Source organism: Schistocerca nitens, chromosome 7, assembly GCF_023898315.1.
Source record: "Schistocerca nitens isolate TAMUIC-IGC-003100 chromosome 7, iqSchNite1.1, whole genome shotgun sequence".
NCBI classification, from domain to species: Eukaryota; Metazoa; Arthropoda; class Insecta; order Orthoptera; family Acrididae; genus Schistocerca; species Schistocerca nitens.
This window is the reverse complement of record NC_064620.1, coordinates 279,239,820-279,253,675: the sequence shown is the minus strand read 5'-3', so window position 1 is coordinate 279,253,675 and position 13,856 is coordinate 279,239,820.

The following is a 13,856-nucleotide window of genomic DNA, read 5'->3' as shown; positions in this document are numbered from 1 at the left end:
GCGATCATTCGAACAAAGTCCACAGAAGTCAGTGCGACAGGCAGCACGAGAACTTGGTATGAAACGTTCAACAGTGCACAAAGTGCTTCATCAGCGATTACGTTTGTACGCATATAAAGTGCAGGTTGTGCAAGAAATCGAGCCTGATGATCGACCAAAGCGAGAAGAATTTGCATGTGTCATGTTAGATCGCACTGCCGCGGACGAGACATTTTTATCACGCGTGATGTTTACTGACGAGGTAACCTTTCACGTGTCAGGGGATGTCAATCGTCACAATGTGGAACACATGCGCGACAGTCCGAAAGTTAATGTGTGGTGTTGTTTGATGATAAATCGCATTGTTGGGCCATTTTTCTTTCAGGAGCCGACTGTGGATGGAGCCATCTACCTGGACATATTGGAACAATTTGCCGTGCCACAGATTACAGACCTGCAGCCAAATGTGATGTTTCAACAGTACGGTGCACCACCCCATTGGAGCCTTGATGTCCGAAATTTTTTAAATGACACATTCCCGCAACGATGGATTGGCCGTCGAGGTCCAATTCCTTGGCCGCCACGTTCACCCGACATAACCCCCCTCGATTTTTTCTTGTGGGGTTATGTGGAAGACCGGGTATACGCTACACCAGTAAAGGAACTGCAAGACTTGAAACAGCGCATAAGAATTGTCATCAACTCTGTCACAGAACAGATGCTCCGCAATACATGGCACGAAATCGATTATAGAGTTGATATTCTTCGCGCTACCCGTGGCGCCCATGTTCAAGTGTACTGAACCGTCCACCTGTGTATGAAAACTTGATGAGCTGCTGTATGATTTCCCTGTATTTGTTCGTCAATAAATTGTGTTTCCTCTTAGATTTTATGAGTTCAAATGTTGGAGTCTCATTGTGGACACCCTGTATATCAAAGATGCCTCCTTGTGGACTTTTATGGGCGTTAGTCCGTGGTCTAAGGCATATTTCTCAATCTTATGTTTCGTCCTCCAATGCTGAAGACATCATCAGAGGCTATAAAGTCTCAGACAGTAGTACAAACCTAAAGAAGCTCAGCAAGCCGAACTGTTTACATGTACCCAATCACAAAGTAGTGCCGACGTGTGTTATGGGGATTGTACTATGAAAGAGTTGACACTGTTTGCTTTATTTAGCACTGAAGATCACAATGTGTCTAATATCAATCCTTTTTTTCTATTAAAATTGTTTTTGTTCTTTTGAATTTCTATGGCCTCTGTACAATCTAACATTGTAATGATTTGATCCTGATAAAACGTTGGTATCGGACACACGAATTTCGTGGTTGGCTGGTCGTAGCGCATGATCTGCTACTGCCGATTTATAGTTGTTTCCCAGACAGCATTTGCCCTTGTGTTCCTGAAGTCGGGTGTTAACGCTTCTTTTTTTAGCTCCTATAAGCACATGACAGTATGTGCAGGTCATTAGCAGTGTTGTCCGCCCCCGGTAGCTGAGTGGTGCCGGCACGGTAGCTCAGCGTGTTCGGTCAGGGGGTTAGCAGCCCTCTGTAATAAAAAGAAAACGGAGTTAATCGATCAGCAACGAACTTAAACGGTTGTCTTACGACGTCCGCCCCGAACACAAGCAACGAACGAAAGCGAACAAAATGAGAATTAAAAAAAGTGGTAATTGTCGCGAATCATTAAAAAAAAAGTGGCCAGCGCGGCAGACTGTCAATCCTAAGGGGCCGGGTTCGATTCCCGCCTGGGTCTGAGATTTTCTCCGCTCAGGGACTGGGTGTTATGTTGTCCTAATCATCGTCATTTCATCCTCATCGACGCGCAGGTCGCCGAAGTGGCGTCAAACCGAAAGACTTGCAGCAGGCGATCGGTCTACCCGACGGGAGGCCCTCGTCACACGCCATTATTATTAATTAGCGGTGTTCAAATATTCGCAAATGTTTTTTCTTAGTTTAAATACTGTGTCGATACTGTGTATTCTTAGTACTCTGCTGATGTGATCTGTGACCATTTTTACGAATGGCAGGAAAACTGAATTTTTAGTTGCTTCTGTTGCACTAGGAGCTCCAGATCTTTTAGGGTGTAATGCCATTTTTATCTCTTTGTAGCCGTTACTTGTGAAAGCAGTTCTTAAATGATCGAGTTTGTCCTCCAAGTATTGTGGTTCACAGTTTCTTTTAATTCTTCCACCAGTAATCTGAGCACTCCTCTTGTCTGCTTCGGATGGTGATGGGAATTTTTGTGAAGGTATCTATCCGTCTGAGTGGGCTCTTTACAGACGCTTTACTCTATTGTTCCCGTCAGATTTTCTAAGTACTTGTACATCGAAAACCGAAATTCGACTTTCTTCCTCTTTTTCCGTAATGTACTTAATATTGAAATTAATATCATTCATAAAATTTAGAAATCTGAGCGTTCCTTTTCTCTGTGAGGCATATAACAAAAGTATCATTAAACGCAAATCAATATGAGCGCTTCTTCTCCGTCATCTGAAGGGCTGCTTCTTCAGATTTAAAATTAGCTATTACTGCCAAGAGTGTGAACTCCAAAGCTAGGCCATAAGTTTGGTCATTAAAGTAGTTGTCTCCCTGAAAGTAAATTGATGTGGGACAATGTTTAAGAGATCTGCCACATTCTTTGCGAAAATGCTTTCCAACTGTAACATCTCCTCATTAAGAGATATCACGGTAAACAGCGATACATCAGAACTGACCATGATATCTTCTGGACTAAACGTGAAGTATTTTATTACTAACTGAACATGATGACAAAACTGAATAGTAAACACTAAATAAGAAACACTGCCTAATGTCCTGTTTACCCTAGAGTGTTTCCTGCGTAAAACTGAGGGATTCTAATTTTTAGATAAAATTAATAGAATGTTTAATATAAATGTCAAGTCTTCCTACCAACGGCTGTAGGAGAGTGGCCAAATGCTTGGCATTCCCGTAGGTCAGATAATCAATACTTCTTAATGGAATGCCAGGTTTCTGAATTTTGAGAAACCTTATGACCTTGGTGGAAACACTTCTGATTTCATGACACCTTTCTTATCAGTGGGAGAATTCGACGAAGGTTTTATCAGGTTTTTCGCTATTCTAAGAACAGAAGTTGTAGGATCTATCTTTAGATCTTTGTATCTTCTTGCTTCTAATATATCTCGAATTTTACTGCGGTAGTCTTCTTTCTTCGTTACCGCTGTATTATTACCCTTATCTGCTGGAAGAATTAGGATGCCTTTATTAAGAATTTAAATCTCAGAGAGCTTTTATTTCACCTCTCGGTTAGTTACTACTTGGTGGTGTGTTCCTAAGCAACATCCTGGCTGATACGAAGCGTATTTCATTTGCAGCTTTGTTTGGGCAAACACCGGATTCCAGCTTCGAAATTAGGAATAGTATCTACCGCTGCTATTCTGCTTTGGCAAGCATGTCTGTTTCACTCTTAGATAGAACACTGTCAGATATATAAGTAAAAATATGACCCACATATGAAGGTAAAAAAGTATCTCTCGTCTTTTGCGAACTATGAATTTTTCCTCCTGTCTATTAATTTATATCACAGAATCAACTTCCATGGTTCAGTGCGATAAACTATCGATTTTGCTCCGATGTGTTTTTTTCTTTTTGTTTGGTCTCCAGAGTCTTCAACCTATTTAGCCATCTAAAATGCATGTTTACATGTTATTCGTAATAGCACACAGAGAATACATAAATCAATATTCACAGATTTAAAAGATCAAGCTGTCTAAATTTTTTCCACAGTAGATTTTTAGCAAGTGTCAATAGAAGTAAATTTAACATTTTATGTTATCATTTCAATCTATTTCTTAAATTTAGTCATAAGCTATACATAAAATTGAAAACAAGACTACTATTAAAATCAACAAATTTTTCCCTATAGCCTCAAGGAAATTAACAATCATTTTATAAAGGCTTTTGGTTTCAGTAAAAAAAATGAAGCTGACTGTGGGATGTGATATCCCCTACTTGTCAATGTCTTCAAAAAACTCGATCTATCGCAGTCAAATTTGAAACACGAAAAAGATGTGGTTTACATCAGCTTCTAACTCGGGACCACACTCACACGCAAAAGATCCGTAAATTTTGATTCTGTATGGATGTAGCAGAAAAGAAGCGTTCTTAAAACGAACTCAAATTGTGATGGAAATCGTTTATCAGCCGAAATGTGCCCTCGTAAAGCATAGCCTAGTAGGAATTTGAGGTTGTAATGCCGCATATACCTTGTAGGAATTTGAGGTTGTAATGCCGCATAATATTCATCTATCGTTTGTAGGGACACGTTCCACATCTCTTGGCGTTGATGTTTTCCATGGCTCTCGACCTCACGTAAGTAGACTGTATGCGGGAATTTCATGTCAAGAACAGAGACTATAAATGCAGCTTGCTCCGTTAATACGTCATCTTCCTCATTGTAGCGAATGGCAGCGTAGAAATGTACCCACAGTACATGGGTTATCTCCCCTCCATTTACTGCAAACATATTGCAGTATCATATCTAGCATGAAACGGCTGGTTGTTTTATCCCATGTCTGGTTTTGAATATTTTTAAGAACACTTTACTTGTCGGACACGAGTAATATCTTTAAGAAGGGAGTTGAAGATATAAACCTGTTGCTTCCGAAAATGCCACTGTCTCCACAGTAAAAACTGAAGCGCCTTTAAGTAGCTGGAAAGCTTTATAAATTGACTTGAATCTTAGGACATAGTAAAAGATAACCATTAACTTCTCTTGGGGAATTTTGGATCCATATGTATAGGTATAACCATGCCAGGGAGCTTCAGTACGCTATTTATATGTATACTTTCCGAGATGATCGTACTAAAAAAAAAAAAAAAAAAAAAAAAAAAAAAAAAACTGGAATCTGGCAGCTGAGTGAGCCAAGAAAATATTCAAATAAAGGCTAATACGAAGTGTATGGAGGCAGTGTGTAATTGGTAGCCGCGCAGGATTAGCCGAGCGGTCTCAGGCGCTGCAGTCATGGACTGTGTGGTTGGTCTCGGCGGAGGTTCGAGTCCTCCCTCGGGCATGGGTGTGTGTGTTTGTCCTTAGGATAATTTGGGTTAAGTAGTGTGTAAGCTTACGGACTGATGACCTTAGCAGTTAAGTCCCATAAGATTTCACACAAATATGAACATTTTCGTAATTGGTAGAAGCAGTCTCTACATCTACGCACAGGACTATCAATGACTGCAATGTCTTGAATGAAAAATTTATCTGATACCATTTGACGTCTAATGCTCCAGCGCATCTCTCCTGCCTCCAGCAAAATGGTGCTTGCATGTGTCGAACGCATGGCTCCAAGACAGGTACGAATGTCTTTGTATTGAAGAAGATCTGATTTGATGAGATAAATCTTAGGTGCCATGTGATAAAGTGTAGCAATTCTTCGGTACATGAGAGGAATACTTTGATGTGCTTCCCACTACACATGGATGAGCGATCGAATAAACTTTAATCCTTCTTCGCACTTATTAGCAGTAGACTGTACGTGAGGCACCCAGTAACCGCGAGACAAGTATCATTCCGAGGGAACGAGTACCAGATTTTATCCGAAAAGCATTCTTCCCACATGTTCTGTTACTGTCAGTGCAAGCAAAATTCGATTTTTAAAAAGGTAGGTCCACGTATTTATCAGCAGAAATCTCCATCCCATTCGTAAACAGCCATTCGTCGATGTGGTCTAAGGTGATGAGTAATTCCGTTCTGGGCTGAAGATACGAATCTGCAGTTGAATAAACACAAAAATCGTCTGCACCCTGTAGAGAGTTGTTTCAAATCACGAGTATACAGTATACAAGAGATGCCTTAAAACTGCACCCGAGGGTAATAAGCCTTGGGAGCCGAAAAAGGTGCGACTACTACTTGTATGCTGACGACAAGTTGCATGTAAGTGTAAGCACTAAGAACAATGCTACTGCCGTATCAGGTATGAATGACGATCTTCGTTCAGTACCGCAACTGACACAAATCAGTTACCGTTCTAAAATTTCGTTTTTATTATTATCATTATATATTGCTCTTGTGTTACACAAATTAATCTTCACGCAGTAAGGATATGTGGTTAGATATGAGAGAGGGGCTGAAGGTTGTCAGCCGAAACAAATACATAAATGGGTAAACAAATAAATATGGGCGTAATTGTGGAAGAGGCACAAAAAAACAAAAAAAAGAGGAAACGTTGCTGTAACAGATTCCTCTGCACCCAGATAAGGAGAATCGATTACACGTAAGAAGAAGAAGTTATTTTTACATAGTCCAGGTACCAAAATATGCATTCTTTCCGTTCTTCAGTTGGGAATCTACCTCCGAAATCCACAGCACATAGTTAAGGAACATTACAGTAAATCAAAATGGCGCTAGTGAGGATACAGATGAAATAGTCCTCTTGAGAGTAAGGATTTTTTACGGATGTTAAATGCGAGTAACAGTTAGTTATACACTTGATTAATATGACAATGAGGTAACAGAAAGGACAATAAAAATAATTGTAGCAACATATAAAACGACCGTTGGGTGCCATATCTGTATTATGTCGACGCTGCCACCTCTATCATTAACAATTTCATCGGAACAGTGCCGGCCCGCATATCGTCTCAGCCCTACCCCTAGGTTCATATCCTCAGACTGTACTCAGCTAGACTACCACGCTGAGTGATCGCGCACAACAATGGCAAATGTCTTGACATTTGACGATACAGGGCTGTAATCTCCCCCTTCCTTCCTAATTCCAGTTATTGTCTACAATAAGCAAAGCCTTTTATGAAAAATTTGAGAGGAGCGAAGATTAAAATAAACTTTATAGTTTATTTAGCTTTTCGTGCAGAGCTGGATCCAGTTCTTCTTGTGTAGGGGTCTGATTCTTTAAGATGAAATTCTCACATTTTAGATCCTCATGGTTCAATTGATCTAAATAAATTTGAAGATTGTTGTTGCAGAATTTTTGTTGTTATGTTAATATATGAGTATTTTATCACATTTTAGTCTATCATACAGTCTTTTGAATTTTCACATTAAGAAAGCCGAAATAACATTGTTCGCCTAAAATACAAAAATACGTCCGAATCAGAGGCATGCCTTACTGTGGTAACAGCCATATTCCAGAGGGCTACAAATTTTTCTTGACAAATGAATTTCTATTAATTTCGATTATTATTTCATAAATGAATCAAGAAATAAATGTAGTAAGCAGTACTAGATTGCGTAATTAATAAGACAAATTTTAAGTGTGCCAAATAATTCGTAATTTCAAATGTTTCTAAAAGGAATAATTTTAGATGCACATTCAGAGCTAGTACTTATCAATTGTAACATCGAAAATCAAGTAATTCCTTTTCATAAACTTTAGCTTGAAACATAACGTGTTGTGTATAACATTAATTGATAGTTTTCAGAAAAGCAGCTGAGATAATACTGACCTGTCCAAAATTCGAAAAACAATACTGGTTGAGGAAAAGTAATGTCAGAGGAGGATGTCCCGTTACAGGGTGTCTCTATTAAGAGTTATCAGGCGCATTTCTCTCTGGTGCTTTCGCAGATATTTGCAGTGATCTGACTATTGGTGGGCTTGTTACTAGAAGTTAGGCAATCCAGTTGATTTCGGCCCCTCTGCAGACGACTTTGATGGTTGCTCATGTTGGAGTAACTTGCTTAGTAAGTTATGTATGTTGATGCAGATTACGCTTGGGACCTGAAGGTTGATGATGATGACGATGATGATGATGATTTTAAGTGAGGGGCCCTCAACGTCACGGTCATCAGCGCCCTGACGAAAAGTCAGCATGCTAATCTCATGGGTGGGGACGAAGGCTGTCCCAACATGCGGAGCAGTTTATAATGCATTAAAGTCTGCCTCCCTTTCCCGTCCATTTAGGGCTGCTGCCTGACATTTCACAAAATGTCACCACTCTTGTAACTCTGGAATCAGTATCGGCGACGGTGGTGGGCGCTGTATCGAGACTAAGGGCTGCCCTGATATCAGTATATAAGACACACGTTGCCAAAATATGCTGAATTGAAAGTGGCTCACCACAAAGTGGTGGATCCTCCCGCCAGAGGAGGAAGCCGTGTGTTAGAAGTCTGCGCAGCGGTGAGGCTGGCATGATATCCGTCATGCCTGTGTGTCCGATTTGAGCGACCACAGTTTGTTTTCTGTCACCTGCAACCATTCAGTCTCCCTCTGACGCGTGATGCGTCTGTCAGAAAATGAGATAACGGCGTGCAGTGGGATGGGACACTGACGGACAACACCATCCCGACATGCTTCCACGGCCACTTTGTCGGCCTTTTCCCTGCATCCCGATGTGGCCAGGTACGCAACAAAAGATTACCTCCTTGCCACGGTGTTGGAGACGTTGTAAGGAATCTGGAATGAGCTGAATCAGCTGGTCTACTGGGCACATTTGGTGAGGTACTTGTAGTGCACTAAGTGAGTCGGAACAGACAACAAACCTTGTACAGTGGTGCCTGTGAATCCCGAAGCAGGAGGAGGACATAAGTGTTTTAACATCTCGCCAACAACGCGGTCATTAGAGACAGAGCTCAAGCTCTGATTAGGGAATGATTTAGAAGGCCCTGCCCTACCGATGGACCCATTCCGGCATTTGCCTTAAGCGATTTAGGGAAATCACGGAAAAGCTAAATCTGGACGGCCGGAAACGGGTTTGAACCGTCGCCCTCCAGAATGTGAGTCAAGTGTGCTAACCACTGCGCTACCTCGCTCGGTACTTGGGGTCTGAAGAGGGCGCTTTTCGAAGTCGAAACTCGTAGCACGTTTTCAATAAACGAAATTGGATTACAATACAGTTGTTGGTTTCAATTATTGTTACTCAAGTACTTCATGTCCGCCTGCGTTCCGATTGTCCTCGGTGGAACACTGGAGACTCACATAAAACAAGTGATGAGAAGGATTTGTTTGGGCTTAACACCAGCTACACTTTGGAAAAAATGAAATTGAGTATTTTCCGAAACACCAGAGAAAATGCGCCTGACGACTCAGATAATAAACACTCGATATAAGATCCTCATAAACAGAACTGGGTTAGACATAATAAAAGGAACTAAGACTTGTTTAGGACGCAAAAATTATAGTCAGATAGTCATATAATTCAAAACATAAGAAATAAACTTATTCTATCACAGAATATTTTCGGGAAGAGAAGAAAACTATTCTCTCAACTAATAGAAGGTGCTATACCTGGACGTGTTCAACTCACAATTGTACCGAAGTGAAACAGGGAGATGGTTATGAAGAAATTAAAACCACTTGAAATTTGAAATATGGCTTTTCCGACTGATGTTAATAATCAAGTGGGCAGAAAGGTACGGAATTAACCGGTGATAGACATCATGGGTATCGAAACAAACGACTGGAAACTTTAGATTAACAGGCTCCCAACGTTTGAAAGCTGTCTAACTTGTTTTTTTTTTTTTTTTTTTTGTACTTACAATGTACGTGTATATCAAGTACTACTGTAATCCAATTATGTATTTGTGTGTGTGTGTGTCGGGGGGGGGGGGGGGGGCTGTGTGTGTGTGTGTGTGTGTGTGTGTGTGTGTGTGTGTGTGTGTTCAAAAATGGCTCTGAGCACTATCCGACTTCTGAGGTCATCAATCCGCTAGAACTTAGAACTACTTAAACCTAACTAAGCTAAGGACATCACACATCCATGCCCCAGGCAGGATTCGAACCTGCGACCGTAGCGGTCACGCGGTTCCAGACTGAAGCGCCTAGAACAGCACCGCCACACGGCCGGCCTGTGTGTGTGTGTGTGTGTGTGTGTGTGTGTGTGACTATTTTCTTACTACGTCAAATATACGTCAAAGAGATGATTATCGAGTTAAGTAATCGACAGTTTTTTTGAGATTCTGCTTACCGAGATACGAAAGAGTGTGCAGGTGGTATCCGAGACTGAGCGAACGGATCGCGATTTGCAAAAAGACGAGAACAAGTGGAGTGCGTAATACGCACGGGAACTATATCTGAAAAGTGGGCTGCGATATCAATTTTCTACCATTGACGTAGGTGAGGTCAGAAGCCTGGCGCTGTGCGTCATGTCGAGGGAACGTAACAACGGCTTACGTTCAGGTGACGTCGGCAACTGGTATGATTACGCTCGCTCTGCCCGACGCAAGCAGTTTATAACTTTCAATTTTTTTTCCGTTAATGAATAGGGCCTTCGGAAAACTAGAAACAACGCACAACCGCCTGAGTTATCGCAACTTTTTTCCTAGATTTTTCAGAACAATAACACGTAATATTTCTACAAATTAACTATTTTTGTATTTTTATTTACTTATACTTTCATCATGAACCTGGGTGTCTGTCGATGTTCGGTACGCGATAGCAGCTCAAACAATATGTAGCCGTTGTTAAGAATGAGGAAGGCGTATCACTGACCCCCCCCCCCCCCCCCCTATGAACCATGGACCTTGCCTATGGCGGGGAGGCTTGCGTTGTCTCAGCGATACAGATAGCCGTTCCGTAGGTGCAACCACAACAGAGGGGTCTCCGTTGAGAGGCCAGACAAAAGTGTGGTTCCTGAAGAGAGGCAGCAGCCTTTTCAGCAGCTACAGGGGCCATAGTCTAAATGATTGATTGATCTGGCGTTGTAACATTATCCAAAACGGCCTTGCTGTGCTGATACTGCGAACGGCTGAAAGCAAGAGGAAACTACAGCCGTAATTCTTCCTGAGGGCATGCAGTTTTACTGTATGATTAAATGATGATGGCGTCCTCTTGGGTAAAATAATCCAGAGGTAAAATAGTCCCCCATTCGGCTCTCCGGGCGGGGACTACTCAGGACGACGTTGTTATCAGGACAAACAAAACTGGCGTTCTACGGATCGGAGCGTGGAATGTCAGGTCCCTTAATCGGGCAGGCAGGTTAGAGAATTTAAAAAGGGAAATGAATAGGTTGAAGTTCGATATAGTGGGAATTAGTGAAGTTCGGTGGCAGGAGGAACATGACTTCTGGTCAGGTGAATCCGGGGTTATAAATACAAAATCAAATAGGGGTAATGTCGGAGTAGGTTCAATTATGAATAAAAAATATGCTTTTAGCAAAGACACAGCGTAAATGTGTGGGAAAGAGGCCACGAAGCTGAATCTTTTTTCCTTTTCTCCCAATTAATTTTTAAAGTTTCTGGTTGGTCAAATCTGTGTATGCAGAGCAGGGGACGGTCTCCCGGTCTAATTAATTCTCTTTCTTATTATTGTTTTGTGATGTTTTGAATCGTGATGAAAGTCTTTGTGTGTGAATGTAGCTTGCCGCTAACTTCGTGTAATGTTTGTCTGTACAGAAGTGTATCTGTCGTCTTTATCGCTCCTTCACGCTCATACCTGAATCAGTACAGTAAAGTCAGGGCTTCGTGTCTTATGATTGGCTGATCCGTAAAAGGACAGACAAACAATTATACTACTGGAGGATTCTAAGTAATTTCTAGAATTACATTCACTCTCTCTCTCTCTCTTTCTCTATAATTTATCTGTGTACAATAAAGATATATATTACTTGAGATCAGCCTCGTCGAATCTCTGGTAGAGCCCCTCGTCTTAATATTCAGCGGCAGTTTTGCTAGAAAAGATCTTTACATTTGTTATTATTATTAAGCGCTGCATTCAGTTGGGAAAATCGATCGTTTGAACAATTCGTTCAGTTTACGACAGATCTAATATTTCAGATGTGGACGAAGCCTTTTTGGACGATTTGTAAAACTCATAGATTGCAGGTTCTCTTCGTCACAACTGAAACTTCCCAATTAATTACAGGCCCAGACAATCATCAATGATTCATACAGAGAACTCATTCTTCATTCACTCTGTAATAAAATGTTCACAAACCTGATTTCAGATGAACAGTTTATATTAAATCCTTTGTTGTACAGATTCCGTTTTCGGGTATTTTAAATCTCAGGAGATTTGTTTTTACAGGTTTATTATTTCTTTATCTCTCCCACTAGCGGCACAAATTTCCCTTGTTCGCTTTAGTGCGAAGAAGAATACCTAAAACTTCTTTCACAATCCGATTTTGGAAAAACTTCCGTTCTCTCTCTCTCTCTATCCCAACTATAATAACCATGGAGCATACATATCTGTACCTCTGTTGTTCCAGAGAATAAACGTACTAGAAAACTACCTTGGCGTCGACGAGCTGTCGGCGCATATCTTACTAGAAAATCTGATCAGATACTTTTTAAACGTAAATAAATATGGATGATTTGATTAATCATTATTAATTAGTGCGTGGTAGAGGGTAATTTTCCGTGGGGATATTACAATGCCCCTCGCAGCGAGCGAAGTTTGTGAGCTCAATTTTGATTCACCGAACACACTTCGCGAGCTATCTATTAATGTGGATAACCCGGAAGTGATGATTGTCAGTCCTCCGACTGAAAAAGAATATTATGTTTGAGACAGACGAAGAAAAGAAATGTGGAAAACAGAAGAAATGAAGAGACAGGTATCGCGGCTGTATTGCTTTTACGTGCATCTCGGTGTTATGTTTGCTGTGCACAACCAAGGAAGATGATCTTTCATGAACTGTTGTCAGGGTCTACCCATTCGGGAACTTTCTTAAGCAGGGAAACCTTGGAAAACCTCTTAAGCTTAGACCCCCAGCCTACGATACATAGAAGATAGGAAAGCCTATAGAAGAACAAAATTAATTTTGAAATTTATCTCTAAAGAAAAGATAGGGATCAATTTGTATCACGATTTGGAAAAAGGTAGTTTGTGCCTCTAGCAAAAAAAACTTTTTACAATAAATAACGTGAATTTGCGTTTTACAATCTTGCTCCTAGTACAATATCTTGCGGTGCTAAACTCCCCCCGGGTCTTGCATGTCCCCGACGTCCACATTTGTAGTCGGTCTTCTACGCGGCCCCCTTTGTAGTAGATCTTCTACGCGGCCCACAATGGGAAGAGTAGAAGGAACCGGGATACTCGAATTGACATGCAACATTCATTCCCAAAAGAATTAGCAGTGAACAAAAAGGAAACTCTTCCTGTAAGAGAACTGATTAGGTTGCACCGTCCAAGATTCTCCTTTTTGAAAGCAAAATCCTTATGGCTTCATGGATCCTTTTTGTTACGACGTACTTCAATGAATTTAACTCTTAATTAATGATGTTGCCAAAAGCATCATACGATTTACTTTCGTTTGAATACTCCTTTTGACTTTGCCTCCCCACTGGTACTTATAAGTCCAAACGCTTTAACAGATTTTCTATGACTGATTTGTCCTTCGTAATTTAAAGGATTCATGTAACTTACTATAGATTTTGGATTCAAATCATCGAATAATGGAAAGTGTAGTTCATTTTATACCAGACATCATCCATATTCCCTTAATAAGTCATATACTTTAGCTATCCTCAAAACCTTTTATTCTAAACACATATATTTCTTCGCTTTAGTGCTGAATTGTAAAATTTATTAGCATTGAGGAATGCGGATTCGCTTCTTTCATTTTCTCTCTGATTCATACTGCGTTCATCCATGCGCATCTATGGAACTGGATTTTTCAAACAGAATTCCCAAACAAACACAAACCATTTAACAACTATTAATTCTATAAATATTAATAATTTTAAAAACTCTTAACTCCTAATTGTGACACTTATTCCTTTTAAAGTTCAACCTGAATGAGTTTATTCTCGCGCTTGGTGCGAGTCTCTTATAAAGCATATCTGTGTCGTCTCTATCGATTTTAATTCTCGCGCCGACGTCAACTGTTTTGCGCGGGAAATTGTCTTTGCGGCGTTAACTGTCACTCACGATTCACTACCACAACACATCCCTTCTCACGTTTATACATCTAAGCGTTCACATGAGATTATATCTGAATATTCACTT